This window comes from Sinohyriopsis cumingii, chromosome 18 (genome assembly GCF_028554795.1).
Source record: "Sinohyriopsis cumingii isolate HCF-2022 chromosome 18, ASM2855479v2, whole genome shotgun sequence".
Taxonomy (NCBI): domain Eukaryota; kingdom Metazoa; phylum Mollusca; class Bivalvia; order Unionida; family Unionidae; genus Sinohyriopsis; species Sinohyriopsis cumingii.
Window position 1 is genome coordinate 22,320,058 of NC_142978.1, and position 17,175 is coordinate 22,337,232.

Below are 17,175 nucleotides of genomic sequence, written 5' to 3' on the forward strand. Positions count from 1 at the left end.
AATATTGGATTTCTTCTACTTTCTCCTCGTCGGTGTGACAGAATTAACAATTGACATTCGTTCGTCCTCCGTACAAACTACCCCGCGGGTTAAGTCGGTCCACCAGCTTGTAACTTTCCACGATTAAACTCGGGATCGGATTTCAAACGGTGATCGTATTCGTGTTTCCACATTTCATCTACTTGGTATCCTTGCTGTTATAACTTCAAGCGCCGTTGACAAGTGGCCTGGTAAAAGTCTTGCATTGTAAAAACTGATTGTTGGTGTCACGCTAAGGGTAGCAGATGGGACAACCGTGAAAAAGCATCCATTAAACTCGTACACGATCTTGGGGTTTTCTGAGTCGCAACCATCCACCAAATACATTCCGATTGTTTTTGTTTTGCCTAATCCGTTGCGGGCGTGTTGGATTCATTTGTCTTCCTTGTCGCACAAGTAATTTAGCGAGTGTAGGGCTTTGACCGAGTATTGATGTTTGACAAAATTGGTCGTTTGAGGGCTTATGCCAACCAGGGTGTCTTCATGCATGAATCGTTGCCGGTACACTAAGAAGCATGCTCTGGCATTGGTGCAGGCTTCTTTCAAAGGATCGACTCACCCATGCTCCATGAATAATTCTCGAAATTTTCCTCAGCAACGCCATAAAATGTCCACGTCGGAATCACAATACTTTAACATTTCTTCCCTAACGTCGAAGGACCTGAGGTGTCAGAGTGGTACCAAGCGTAGAAAGCTTCTAGTTGTTCGGTATGCACGTTGTCGGGATCGTAGTAATGAGCCTGGGGCAAATGGGGTAGAACGGCGTGTTGATTGGCTTCCGTATTGAAAAAATGCAGAAAATAGCCTTTGGTTATTTCTGTCATTCCAAACGATTTAGGCATTTGACTCGAAGGCATGGCCAAGTAACCCATCGAATCTTTAAACTGCACTTGTCCCACTTGCATGGAAATGATTTTGGCTCCGTTCAAAGTGACTTTAGGACGTTCGGTACTTTGTTCCATATATTTTCTAAGAAGAAATTGCTCATCGTACCCCGATAAATTGTGAGCCATCACCGTAGCATAGCGATGACAATCTCCGTAGTGTTCGATGTCCTCTTGGCTCCACGTCTCGTCGATGGGGTCTAAGATCAATTGGGTGAAATCTGCTAGCGTGTTCGGTCCTCAAAAGATTTTTTCATGTCCTCCAGGAATCTTGCTACAGTGAGGGTAATGACTAAAGATAGGCTCTTGGATGCACTTTTTGCACACCCCGTGAGCCACGCAAAAATTAGGAATGTGAATACTTGTCTCTTTCATGCATTTGAAATCGAAAAAGATCAAATTGCCTCTCTTCTTCTTCTGGTCATCTTCCTCTTTATGTTGAGAATGGTATTTTTGAACTTCGCATACTTGCTCCAAGTCTACGATTTGGCGACAAATGTGACATCGTTTCTTTCCTTATCATATGTGTGACTTGGTACTGTTGGTATGTATGCCTTGTCTACAAGTAGGGCACAATCTCAGGAGTTGACAAGCACTTTTCTGCAGTGAACTTTGCGTCTTCATATGTTGTTGGTAACAGGCAGGGCTGACAAAGTACTCTGGCAAGCAGGAAAATGCACTCTTTCTTGTCCTTCGTCAAGACATGGTTTAGAGGCCAAACATCCTGGACATTTCGATCCACAATGTTTGTGTTGCTCTCGATTGTTATAGCTTTAGTCACATTTCTCACAGTAATAACTATATCCCAGGAATGCAGCGATACTGGCAATGGCATCGAAATGTTAGTCGTGAAATCTTTGAAATTTTTGCCTCTAAACAACAGAGGACCGCGCACTTCTTGAGGGTGTCCTTTCAAAGTGTAGAGTGGAGTCAAGACGTCTTGCAGTTTTTGCATTTCAGGAATGCCACAGGGTGTGTCTTTGGATATCCCCGCTTGCTGTAACAGGAGTTCTTATTTTCTTCTTTGTTGGCTCGGTCCGATTGTTGGATAGTTTTCCAGGCTCTTTTCCATTCTACCATGTGGTTCGTGTCGGCATATGTTAGCCACGATGGCACGAGCTAAATACATCTGGTATTGAGGTTTGTTAATTTGGACGAGGCTATTTTTGGTACTGCGAAGGTCGTCCACCAATAACACCTTTTTGCGTCCGGTCCCTTTCGGGAAGTGACACATGGGTCATGAACAGTGTCGATTTTCCGTCGGTGATGTGACACTTGTCGTTGGATTGTTACACGTGTTGAATCTTGTCGATGACTTTGGAAGGTGCTAATTCTGATGGGCTGCTAAACTCGATCCAAACGGGAGTCTTCAGACTATCATGATGAATAATGGAAAGTCTCAAGCGATGGTCTTCTTTGGCTTGACCTTGTCGTTTCTGTGTGGTTAACAATGAATACCACACCTCTTCTCCGTTTACGTGTAGTCTCTGGTTCTAAATTTTCTAGAGGAGCGCTTTTCCGTCTCTCGAATGTGGTAGTACTTTTCAGGGTTTAGTAGTGGTGGTGAACTTTGGTTGGGTGTAGACTTTCTGGGTCTGGATTCTAGCCCACTCGTATCCTCTTCAAAATCGCTGGCATGAATTTGAGCCAAGACGTTAGCTACTGTGCGAGGAGATAGGTCACGTTTCTGTCTCTTACTTTCTTATCCTTTCTCCACGAAATGACGCAATCGTTTCATATTGACTGCAAAAGGTCAAATGGCTACATTTTAAACGCAGTGGGTCCATATAGCAATATCAGGCCAGTGTCTTCCCTATATAAAGGATCAGTGACTCAAACCTACCAGAACGATGGAAGAACCAACACAGATGGACCTTCTGAAAGTTTTCTACAGACAAGCTGACGGACTACTCCTTTCGAGATTAAAGTCAAGATACTTGTTATATCTGTCAGAAGAAAGAGCATTGAGCTACATAATGTCCAGACCTTCAAAAAAAGCAAAACAGGAATCAGAAAAGTCAAGATACATGTTATCACTGTAAAAGGAAAGGACAGTGGTCTTCAGACTACCAAAAAAAAAACAGGACCAAAGGGAAGAGAGGGGTTCCGAACAGTAAGAAAAAGAGGTACCCTCCCAAATGGAATAAACAAGACAAATTAAGAAAGAGAAAAGACGAGGAGAAAGTTCCGAAAAAGAAAGACCTGTGCAAATGAAGAAATTCAAAACCCAGAGAGAGAGTGAACAAAGACACAGAAGAAGTCTATAAACTTTTTAAAGTGTTGTGTTGTGAATTGGATTGTCAAATTTGTACCAGAATAGACCAGAAAGAAAACGTGTCTCTTGGTTTTGATTTTTTCAGAATAAGGACCTACACTCACGCATTCACACACGTACATCATGTGGCAACAAATGGGATTTTGAGTTTTAATTGATTTTGGATTTTGGAAAAATGAATACTGTCTCTTTTCGAAAGAAGTGGGTGGCCCTGAAAAGGACCGTTGGGTGTTTTGTTTAAAGAAACAAACTCATTAACGGGAAGCAATCAGCTTTAACTGCCTTAAGCCCTTGTCACGGCCAAGGCCTACTTCTGGACTTTCTCATGTCGATGATTCGGTAGAAATCACTAGGGCTGGTATCTCAGGCGTAGTAACAGGGTTTGGCTGTTTGGCTCGGGAAGGTCTTTTTCTCTTGGGTCGTATTAAAGAAGTCTGATATATTTTTTCAGGCTCCTTAACTCTGCCAAAATGTCTAAGAGTACCATCACCGTTTGACTTTCACTGTTCTCCTTCTCTCTTAGACCTTGTTTCTTCTCTTCCGCTTCTTCTTCTTCTTGTCGTTTCCTTCTCTCCTCTTCTTCTTCTCGTTGTTGCGGTTGAAGGAGAAATCCTGTTCTGCTTCTTTCTGATGTTGCAAAAATTTCTTCAATTCTTCTTTCTGTCTATGTTTAAAATCCTCGATGTGTGCGAAGGAAGGAGGATGGAGAGAAAATCTACTAAATCCCAATTAAAATCGGTCTCTTCTGGAAGCAGGACCGTGTTGACTTTGGTAACCGCTGCTATGCCATTGCTTCTCGTCTCTACTAGAGTCAATCAAGATGGAAGTAAGATTTGCCATAGATAAACCGCAGAACTGCTTGTTTCATAACACTCTTCCTCCAAAACCCAAAATGACTCTCAACAATCTCCAATCCATAACTGACACTCTCAATTTCGCAAGTGCAGTTGACCTGACTGGTAGAGCTTTCTTGAGAAGGCTGATTGATCCGATAGTGAGTGTGTCAAAACCACATCACTTCATATGCATTACAAGGGAGGTTCGGGGTAATCTGTAACTGTGGTGCACAATCCTGAGAGAATTCAGTGTTAGACCTTTATTCCTCAATGACTGCTGGCTGGACTCACATGCCATTCATTTGCACACTGATGTACTGGCACAAATGGCTTTGGACGTGTGCTTCGCAGCAAATGGTTCTATAGTACATTACATGGAATAAGGAAGTGTGGTGTGCTGGGCAGTGAATAGTTTTATGGTACATGGAATAGGGAACGGCAGTGTGCTGGGCAGAAAATGTATATTTGTCATTTTTGGTGTATGGTTTTGGCTGGAAAGGGTGGTGCACGTCTCTATCCTTTCTGAGGTTGTACAGGCCCGATGCAAAGTGGGTGACTTGCATGGTTCCTGTATACCGGCAGTCTCAGCTCCTAAATGGAATGTTTTGGGTTTGATGGTTAAAAAAATTATAATGCTTAAAATAAAATGCGACATCAGCTTATGGCACCGTGCGGTACTTGGACAATCAATATCTTAACCAAAATAGACAATATAAAGAAATGCATTTTATGTTAGACTCAATTCATTTTGCTGTTTTCCGACACCCAGGTTCATAAGAGCAAAGGAAAGTACATTTTATCCCGCTGGCCTTAAATGCCTTGTCACATTTGTCATTCTCTGACAGTTTAACATGGTTTAGCAGACTATATAAGGCACACACAAAAATGTGTTTCATATTGCACTGGTTTTCAAATTAGGGTAGGCAGGGTTTGGGGGTTTTCTATTTAAACATTATACATATTATAATGAATAGTATATACAGTGTATGCAAAGGTATGGAAGTACTTCAAGTACTGGGCAAAACCGGCTGATTTAGATGCCCAAATCAATTTCAGAAGAAAAAAATTCTTGTTGTTATACCCTGGGAAAAAAAGTGCCACGATCGGCAACAAAAGAAAAAGGATAGTCAGCCGACCAGAAACACAATTTTTGGGGGCCTAACTATATTTATAAATATTTACTGCGAGCCATACAAGCTGATCTCAGTTACCCATATACCACTCAATCAGAAATACATATATTAACTGCTTGCATGTAAACAGTGTAAAGGGCCTAACGGAACAGTATCAACGAGAAAGATGTCTTCCAGTGTTTTGGATAAAGATCTCATTCTAACTTTGAAAGGTATTTTCTCTGACATAATTTCAAGACCAAGTGAGCTTTTGGTAAAGCTTGCTGTCTATCAAGTAGAATATTAAAACAATTGTATGATTCTGGTTAGATTGAAAATATATTTGGGGTTATTAAGTACAAACTTCTATTTTGGTAGGTTTTTGGGGGTCAGGACGGGTTCAAATGACGACTTGGGGAAAAAAGATCGTTTACATCCTGAATTTAACTTCAATCATAGTAATATTCCTGCGTGAATTTTTTTAATCTCTCCAAATTTTTGTTGCCAGAATGAGTGAAGCTGAGTTTTCCCTTGTAAAGTCATGATGGGACCTCTGTATCAATACCAGACAGAAGGTGTGTTCAAGTCACTTCAGATATTGAAACCTGCATATAGTTACGATTTTTGTGGTGAATGAGTAACCATTAACTGGTGGCATTTTAATTTATTGCTAATGTCTAATTGGATCTTTTTGACCTCATTGTTGTACTATGTCTTAATGAGTTTTTACATTATGCAGGTTAATGTAATGTCAGATGTATGCAAAAGAACTGCTCCTTGCCCCCTGAGGCCAACTGGAAGGCGGATTCACAATTAGGAGCGGCCATTTAAATTGTTAGTGGGGAAGTGATTGTTTTAATTTGAACTGGAATATTCAGTAGCTCTGCGCGAAAGTTCTGACCACACTGTATGGTATAATACCGTAGCAGTTGGAATGGTATAATAACATAGCAGTTATTTTTTGTCTTATATTTCAAGATAATTTTGATTCAGTGGATATAATTGGTGGTATAGCAAGAAATTCTACACAACCAATTCTGCCCGAACTCCCAAAAGAAACGAAAGTTTTGCATGTTTTATGGGAATTTAGGGGCCCCAGTGAGCCTGGCCCCACCACCGATGCTGCTACGCCACTGGACTTAATAGGTTTTTCCAGGGGTGTCCACAGAATGAATGGGGTGGGTAAAAAATGTGGTCAGCTATTAGGTTTTACAGATGTATGCTAAAACATGTTTATACTGCGGGCACCCTTGGTTTTTTCCGTTGCTATATATCAGAGCAAGAATATTTTTCCAAGCTCCAGAACTAAGGAAGCAAGTCCCAGCCCACACCCAAAAATGAAATGGTCAATCCCTAAGAAAAATGGCACACGCTGAGGGATACGACTCTAACATCAAACATAAAAGAGTTCGTTCAAAATATGTTTCCCTATATGAACCACATCCAAACAGATCGCTGGTTGATTCATACCCTGCCTACTTCGGACCAGTGAAATTTGAATTGTAGAACTAGCTGTTTGATATGGCTCATGTGAATTATTTTTTAGTTTTGTCTTGGATCTGAATGTGATATTTACAAATATTTAAAATATGATAATTTTATTTTTTGCAGGCATGTTGAGCAGTTCTAGGTTGCGTTGAATGAAAACAAAATCCAATATTTACGTGAGACAATGACGTAGCTGTGTACATAAGTTTGAGGGGAAAAAATTGATTATGAGGATTTTTTCCCATGACATAACGGCGGCGATCTACACACGTGTAAGGACATATTCCATTATTATGAGCCGTCGTTTTTACATACAGTCAATTCAATACATTCCTTTTTATTTCTTAGATGGTCTCTCATTCGATTCGAGACCTCTACAATTTAATTAGAGAACTCTATATATCAATTATAGACCTCTCTAATTCGATTCTAGACCTCTACAATGTAATTATCTCTATATATCAATTATAGACCTCTCTAATTCAACTAGAGACCTCTACAATTTAATTTGAGAGCTCTATATACCAACTATATACCTCTCTCATTCGATTCGGGGGGGGGGGGGCCCCGAGTGGCCGAGTGGTCTAAAGTGCTCACCGTTCCGGATCACTACCATCTCACCTCTGTCTGCGTGGGTTCGAGTCCAAGGCTCGGTTAGCGTGGGTACGTGGGAAAGCCTGCCAGTAGCTTCTCGTGGGTCGGTGGTTCTTCCCTGGGTTTTCCGGGGTTCTTCCTCCACCAGTTATCCTGGCCGCCGTGTAGAGCCTATCTTGTGCTGAAAAATGGCGTTAAACCCTAGAACAACAAATCATTCGATTCGAGACCTCTACAATTTCAGTTGAGAGCTCTATATATCAATTATAGACCTCTCTAATTAGATTCGAGACCTCTACAATTTAATTTGAGAGCTCTATATATATATCAATTATAGACCTCTCTAATATCAATTATAGACCTCTCTAATATCAATTATAGACCTCTCTAATATCAATTATAGACCTCTCTACATATCAACTTTAGACCTCTCTAATATCAATTATAGACCTCTCTAATTCGATTCGAGACCTCTACAATGTAATTTGAGAGTTCTACATATCAATTATAGACCTCTCTAATATCAATTATAGACCTCTCTAATTCGATTCGAGACCTCTACAATGTAATCTGAGAGCTATATATATATCAATTATAGACCTCTCTAATTCGATTCGAGACCTCCACAATTTAATTTGAGAGTTCATTATATCAATTATAGACCTCTCTAATTCGATTAGAGACCTCTACAATTTAATTGGAGAGCTCTATATATCAATTATAAACCTCTCTCATTCGATTAGAGACCTCTACAATTTAATCTGAGAGCTCTATATATCAATTATAGACCTCTCTAATTCGATTCGAGGCCTATACAATTTAATTTGAGAGCTCTATATGTCAATTATAGACCTCTCTAATTCGATTAGAGACCTCTACAATTTGATTTGAGAGCTCTAGATATCAACTATAGATATAATTGTATTGGCCAGAGTATTTTCAGATTGTGTATTTTTCGATTTTGCAATCATGAGGGCACTTACTTTATGATGTTTGAAAGAACGCCGGATGTCGCTGTCTTGGCAAGCATGGCGGCAACAACAATGACAAATAACGGGCGTTTTAAAAAGAGGCGGGGGTGATTGCAACTCCTTTAAAATGCCTAGTTGTATTCTCACAATAAATATAAGAAAACGTCAGTTCCTAGAAAAGTGTTTTTAATTCGATTTCGACCAGATAGGAGAGGTTCCAGTTTAAAGAGTGCTGTCTGTTAACACATTGTATAAAATAATTATTTTGTTCAACATCTTAGCTGGGCCACATTGCCATGACTTGTTTCTGGAATTTAGAGATAATAAAATTAATACTCGAGTATATTTTAAATTTATAAGTGGAATATTGATAAATTTGACTAATGAGCCCTATCGACAAGTCGAGGTCATCTGATAATTTATCCTACACGTTTGAATCGTGATCGACATATTACTATTATTGTTAAATGCATAAAGGTAATAATGCGAATATTAATGATTTTAAAATAAGTTAGTGGTAACATTATATTAAATAAATAAAACAACTTAAAATAAATTTAATCAATAAAATTATACTGCAATTTGGTCTGCAGTGTGTTTTGTTTGTGATGTGTCCTATCTGTTGTGTTGCATTTGACTGTGTCTACTTTGTGTTGTATGTGATGTGTCCTGTCTGTTGTGTTGCAGCTGTGTCTCCAGTTTGCTGTCTGTGATGTGTCCTGTTTGTTGTGTTGCATCTGCCGGTGTCTGCAGTGTTTTGCATGTGATGTGTCCGGTCCCTTGTGCTGTATCTGCCTGTGTCTGTAGTGCGTTGTGTCCTGTGATGCTTACAGTCTTTTGTGTTGCACCTGTTATGTGTCCTGTCTTTTGTGTGTGATCTGCATGTGTTATCACTGTGTTGTGTCTCTGAATTGTCCTGTCAGTTGTGTCAGTCTGCAGTGTGTTGTCTGTGATGTGTCTTGTCTGTTGTCTTGAGTCTGCCTGTGTCTACGTTGTGTTGTGACATGTGATGTGTCCTGTCTGCTGTGTTGTGTCTGCCTGTGTCTGCAGTGTGCTTTCTGGGATGTGTCTTTTGTGTTGTCTTGTGTCTGCAGTGTGTTGTGTCCCGTGATGTGTCCTGTCTGTTGTGTTGTCTGCCTGTGTCTGCAGTATGTTGTGTCTGTGATGTGTCCTGTCTGTTGTGTTGTCCTGATAAATAATATTTGAAGGGCCTTTTTACACAATAGCAAAATTTAATAAATAATATTGATAGGGCCTTTTTGAACAAAAATAAATCTTAATAAATAATACTAATAGGGCTTTTCGGACCAAATCAAATCTTAATAAAAATACTGAAAGGACATTTTGGACAAAATCAAATGTCGATAAATAATATTGATAGAGCCTTTTTGGACAAAATCAAATCTAGAAAAATAATATTGATAGGGCGTTTTTGGACAAAATCAAATCTTCATCAACATTTTTGATAGGCCCTTTTTGGACAAAACTCAAATCTTGATTAATAATATTGAAAGGCCTCTTTGGACTAAAATCAAATCTTGATACATATTTATATGGTCTTTTTGTAAAATAGTGAAATCTTAATAAATAATATTGATAGGGCCCTTCAGGATAAAAATCAAATCTTGATAACTATTATTGATAGGGTCTTTTTGACTAACCTCAAATCTTAATACATAATATTTATATGGCCTTTTTGTACAATAGTGAACTCTTGATAAATAATTGATAGGTCCTTTTCTGGACCAAATTCAAATCTTGATAAATAATGTTGATAGGTCCTTTTTGGACGAAACTGAAATCTTAATAATTAATATTTATACGTCTTATTGTACAATAGTGAAATCTTGATAAATAACTAATAGGTCCTTTTTTGGATGGAACTGAAATCTTGAGAAATAATGTTAGTAGGGCCTTTTTGGACAAAAACAAATCTTAATAAATAATATTGTTAAGGCATTTTTTGACAAAAATCAAATCCTGATAAATAATATTGATAAATTCTTGATTTATTAAGGTTGATAGAGCCTTTTGGGAAAAAATCAAATCTTGATCAATACTATTGATAGGGCCTTTTTGTACAAATATCAAATATTGATATAACATTTGTCGACTTACGTCTCATTTCAAATATATGTTTAAACATACCCTTGTTCAAATTAAGCGGTTATAAGACCTCAGAGCATAGTAAACAGAGGATCTCAAATGGGTAACGATTTAATATTGAATTTATGAAACAAGTTGAATAATGTCCAGCTTTTGCGAGCCTTGGCAAATTTACGCCACGGACAAGCAATATTAAATTAGGATGATATTTTATCGCACATGTAGGGATGCGAGTTTGAATGTACCATATCTCTATTTTTCAAAAGCACTCAAAACCTATGGCGTTAAGACTGCTATATAGTATTGTGGGTTACTGTGGTGGGGAGAGAATGGAAGAGATTATTTGAGGCAGTATTATACATCTAAATTCCTATCAATATACGTCCGATAGAAAATCATTTTTAGTCAGTGTAGACTTAAACAAACTGGTTCAGTTATACCTTTTTGCGTAAAAACAACTGCTAAAATGTATAGAATTGTCCCATGTTTTATTCGGTTTTGGTTTTCTTGGTTTTTTTTTTTCAAGATTTGTTTCTTTTTAATTACCACGATAGCACGTCTGCCCATTACTCCAATTCTTAGCGGATAATGGACATAAATTGAAATAAGTTGGAAATTTATTAATAAATACTGAACAATGTATAAAGAAGCATGGTTTACTTCCCTTGCGAGAGATATAAACATCTAATGAGCTATAATTTCAGATCCGTGACAGATTCTTTTTCTCACAAAACCTTATACATGTATATGCAGTTATAGTATGAACAGGCATACAGTCATGTGCATATTGTGGAAATCTCGTTATTAACCATTTCACTGGGTGAACGAGATCTTGAGGGAGCGAATAGGTGTCAATCTGGTCCCTGTGAGATAGATGGCCGGAAACGATTCTTTCAATTAATTTGTGAAAAACTGTAGAGTTAGTAAGTGCATTTGAAAAAGCACGAGGAAGTAAGCTAGAATGTTTGAGTTTTGTCAACCTTTCAACATAATGAACTTTAGTATTATCCAAAAACTTTCAATGACGAAACCCTAACATTTTAGGTTTTTTTTTAAAAGTACTAACTGATGTTTGAAGGCTGTAATGAATTTCACTTGATCGATCATTTTTATAACATGGCAGGCATGTTTGATGTAAAATTGTAACTAGTACTTTCAAACTAAAGTCTTTGCACGGCATTCTTGTGTAGACCTTCTGGAACATGTGAGTCATAACTACACAATTGTATGTACTATAAGGTAGAAAATCATTACACAATTGTATGTACTATAAGGTAGAAAATCATTACACAAATATATGTATCGTAGAAAAGAAAATCATTACAAAACTGTATGCACTGTGCAGTCGAAAATCATAACTACACAAATATATGTACTGTGTGTAGAATATCATCGTGTAATGTAGAATAGAAAACAAAACGTGATATAACTCATTGATGTAAGTTATGTATTTTACGTGTTCAGCTTCAGTCTTATTTTTTAATTCATCAAATGATCAGGTATTTTCATCTTCTCAGATAACACTTACTCCATACGTACGAAAACAGTCCAGTCCAAACGTACACACATGCATCTGTGTGTGTGTGTGTGTGTGTGTGTGTGTGTGTGTGTGTGTCAGAGAGGGAAGAAGATAGTTTTAAATGGATCATTTAGTACCAACGTAACTGGAGTAAAGTGCCCTGCCCAAGGCGACACTAATGTTGCTAACCCAACCACTGAGTTACCACAGATACCCTGAGGCAGAGGAGGAAGATAAATTAATTGCCAATTGGTCAAATAGCGTCGAGACTCAACTATTTTCTTTAATAATGATTGCTAGACGGTTTAACAGGTTGTATGAAGGAATGTCCAGAACTTGATTCAGGATCTTCATATTCCTTTCCATATGCCATAAAAACCAGTGTGCATACACGTGTCAGCGCTTGAAATCTCTCAAACTGCATACGATGCAAGTGTGCGAGGCCTATGAGGCGCCGTAGCGGACAACAGATGGACCAATAAGAACGCTGCAGTTGAAATTTTGATGTCGTATATCGAGAATTTCAATTTCATGTATTGAATCAATTTACGTATCCATAAAGTTCCATCGTCTAGGTCGAGATGTTAAATTTTATATGTTGAATTATGCAGCGGTGATTGAAATTTCAATATCATATGTCATATAATTCCAAGTTCTTGTGTTGCATCTAACTATTTGTGTTGAAAGTTCAATTGGATACATCGAGTATTTATATTTCAGCTGTTGAATTACACAGCTTTGGTTTAAACTTGGAAATCAAATGCAGATTTTTTTAAGGATTTTGACCAAGTTAGTCCACTGAGAATGTTGCAGTTGAAATTTCAATGTCGTATGTCGAGAATCAAATTTTACATGTTGAATCAAACTTTTTTTTTCCTTAAAATTCCGTTGTCTTGGTCGAGATTTCATATTTTATCTACTGAACTGTATAGCAGTGGCTGGAAGTTTTATTTCATTTGTAGAGCATTTAGATTTCATCTGATAAATTACACAGCATCGATTGAAACTTCGATTTCCAATGTTGAGATTTTATATTTTAGTAGTTGAAGTGTACAGCGGTGATTGAAATTTTAACGATGCACATCTTGAATCACATTCATTGTTCTGAAAGTTCCATTTCGTATGTCGAGTTATTAGACTATATCTGCTGAATTACACAGCTCGACATTGGACATCGAAATTTCAACCAACGACGTGTGTAATTCAACAAGTGACATCTAAATACTTGACAAATGAAATGGAACTTTCAAAACAAACAGTTTCATTCAACACGTCCATTAAGAATTCTCGACATATGACATTGAAATTTCAACCGCTGCTGTGTAATTCAAACAACACAATCTAAAACCTCGACCAGGAAAATGAAATAGAACTCTAAGGGCAAGTAGTTTGATTCAACATGTGAAACTGGAATTCTCGACATATGACATTAAAATTTCAACTGCAACGTTTTCATTGGACCAGCTATTGTCCGCCACGGGTCAAGCGTGTTGTTTAACTTTTACATTGTACACTGACAAAAGGATTTGCCATATGAGTGGACCTAAAAATCTGTCGTACAGATTAGCCACTCAGAGAAACCATGAAAAAGGACTTGACAATTATGTCCTCCTTGTAAAGCATATCCATCATCTAATTGTTTTTAATGTGTCAATGATGTTGCAAATATAGATCTGTAGATCCGTATAGTGAGATGTTACAAACCACTGTTGTAAAGTGCCCTGCCTAAAGTCATCATATTTGGAAACTAGTGCATTGATTTTATCCTCGCTGGATATATCTACATAGTAACAGAAAAGACTGAAAAGCAACAAGCTTTGAAAAATTCAACCAATGATTAATTTTCATAAAATACAAAGTGAAAATTTAGGGGGAAAAAACAATTTAAGGTATTCCGAATTAAATAATCAACAACTCCTAGAATTACAGACACAAATCCTGAAGATAAAAGCTCTGTGTGTGTGTGTGTGTGTGTGTGTGTGTGTGTGTCCCATCGTAGCAAGATACGGGCGAAAATCCTTGAGAAAACGAGCTTCGTAGATTTTAATTTGTGTCATGTGACGATGTCTCTGGACCTATGAATGGTGGTAAAATTTACAGACAAACAGACAAACGGCAAGGTAAATGAGAGAGTGAGATAGCGATAAAAACAACTGTATGATGGGTAGCAATGTTAATTAATGTATCATATAAGATTTTTCGTCTTCCTATGCGACGCTTAATTGTGTGTGCCTACAATAGCAGTACCTGCATTAACAAAAACTAGTACTTTGTTAGCAAGAGCAAATAAACAGAACTGCCTTGCATTTCAAACATGGACATCAATCTTTGATGAAGAAATCTGACAAATCGCTGTTCGTGTTTCTCGTAAGTCATTTCCTTTCAGTTCCTTGACAACAACGATAAAACCTCTGTGAAGCATTGCTGAATCGAACTTGAATTGTTTTCAGATAGGGTCAAAAAATGTACCGAATTGCAAAACGTAATTTCCTCCGACGGATTAGTTTAACCCAATCCTACTGCTTTCTTAAGTCACGTTTATATGAACAGCATATGAAAATGAGATGAATTTACGAAAGAGGTTTGGGGTGAGCGTGTTGTGCATAGGAGTGAGCTTCATCTTCAAAAATTCGATTCTACAGCAAGTTTGTTATATAATAAAAAGAACATTTTCTTTTACTACGTTAATACCGGATTTATTTCATCTTGTGGTACTAAAAACGACAAATTTTAACGCGTGGCTTCGTCACGTTAAAATATCACACGTTTGATTCCACACGATGAAATATATCCGTTATTAACGCAAGAAAAGAAAATATCGTCTTTGTTACAGTGTGGCATGATGTGACGGTCTGCACTTGACCAGAAATGTTGTATTTTTCCGTCTGTTTTTCAACAGTGGTGCGTGTGTTTAAAAGAGAAAAGAAGGCGTATAAAAATAGAATTTAAAACCTTTCTAAATTAAACCAATAACCCTTACCCTATATCCAACAATAATTTCCCTAACCTACGATTTTAAAGAAAACTGCAATCACATTTCGCTCCAGTCTATGTTTTTTTCTCCTCAACCCTAATATCTCTTTCCATCAATAATATCCCTACACCCTTTCTTACGTTAAATTTATTTTATCCGTTGACGAAAACCATCAAGTAATCACCAAACTAAAGCATGTGTGTCTGCGTGTTTGTGTGGAAAATAGAGAGAGAGAGGGAGAGTTAAAATCCAGTTAACTAGTATCCAAAACCCAGTTATCTAGTCAGAAAGCCCAGATCACTTATAAACTTCAATTCCAAAGCCCATTCTATCACATCCTTATCCCTCCCTTACCTGCCTTTTAAAACAAAAGTACCATCCTTATAATCTTTACAGATCGATACCGATATATCTGCTAGCTTCTACCTAGTTATCTAACAACCAGTACCCACATATCTACTGTCCAACAACAAATATCTGCTATCAACACCCAGTTATCTACTATCCGTCAAACAGTTATCTATTATCCATCATCCACTTATCTAATATCCACCACGAAAGTATGTACTATCCAACAACCAATTATGATATCCACTTGCCAACTATATACTATCAGCATCAGGTTCTTTCCTATGAAGCGCTCAGATATATACTATTCATCCAACCAATTTTCAACTATCAACATCAAATTACCTAATATCTAATGATATTTACCAACTAGTTATATACTATCGAATACCTAACCGACTAATATCCAGAACCCAGACTAAATATAGTTTATACCAACCAGCTATCTACTATTCAGCAACCACGTATCAACACAAAGTTATAAACTATCCAGCACCCATGTACCTACCATCAAACTGGCTGTCATAATGTGAGGGTGACATATGAAGGTAGAGATTTTTACTTTATAATTTGACTTATCGGGTGGTAATTGAGATAATGAATTTAATTTTGTTGATAAGGGATTTAAATGATGTTGTACCGCCTCGTGTACATCTAAAGGTGTGAGGTGAGTAGGAGAGCAGGCGTTGATATGGAAGAATTAAGAGGATGATTGTTTTATTTATGAAAAGAAGTGTTTATGCTGGGTGGAAATAATATAGAAAAGGCTGACCGTATATCTTTATTAGGGTGATCCTAGTATAGTTAAGTTGGTAATATATATATATATATATATATATATATATATATATATATATATATATATATATATATATATATATATATATATATATATATATATATATATATATATATATATATATATATGAAACATTGTGTTGATGATAGATATTTGTACTTTGTCGGTGGATTGTAGATAACTTAGTGTTGGATAGTACATAAGTGGATGCTGATAGTAAAAAATTGATTAGTGGATACCATGAATGCAACATTTTGCCTCACGTTGTAAACGTGTACACTATACAATAACCGAAACGATTCCATTTAGTCCAAATGATTACAAAATATATCTTTCCCCCATAAAATAGAGTGGTTTATGTTCATCTGACAACTATTTATATGCAAAACCGTGAAACAATTTAGTCCGTGCCGGCTTGAGCTTATTTATTTGCTGTACGTCTTTTAACTTCCTATTATGACTACAGTTGTTGGTAAGATATGTCTTTTGTGAATTCCTGTTTATAACACAAATTAGGCTATTGACCGTCAGTTACTTTACTGTTAGTACATGGTCCTGGCTATTGACCGTCAGTTACTTTACTGTTAGTACATGGTCCTGGCTACTGACCATCAGTTACTTTACTGTTAGTACATGGTCCTGGCTATTGACCATCAGTTACTTTACTGTTAGTACCTGGTCCTGGCTATTGACCGTCAGTTACTTTCCTTTTAGTACGTAGTCCTGGCTACTGACCGTCAGTTACTTTATTGTTAGTACATGGTCCTGGCTATTGACTGTCAGTTACTTTACTGTTAGTACATGGTCCTGGCTATTGACCATCAGTTACTTTACTTTTAGTACGTAGTCCTGGCTACTGACAGTCAGTTACTTTACTGTTAGTACATGGTCCTGGTTATTGACCGTCAGTTACTTTACTGTTAGTACATAGTCCTGGCTACTGACCGTCAGTTACTTTACTGTTAGTACATGGTCCTGGCTATTGACCATCAGTTACTTTACTGTTAGTACATGGTAACCATCAGTTACTTTACTGTTAGTACATGGTCCTGGCAATTAACCGTCAGTTACTTTGCTGTTAGTACCTGGTCCATCAGTTACTTTACTGTTAATACATAGTCCTGGCTACTGACCGTCAGTTACTTTACAGTTAGTACCTGGTCCTGGCTATTGACCGTCAGTTACTTTACTGTTAGTACATGGTCCTGGCTATTGACCGTCAGTTACTTT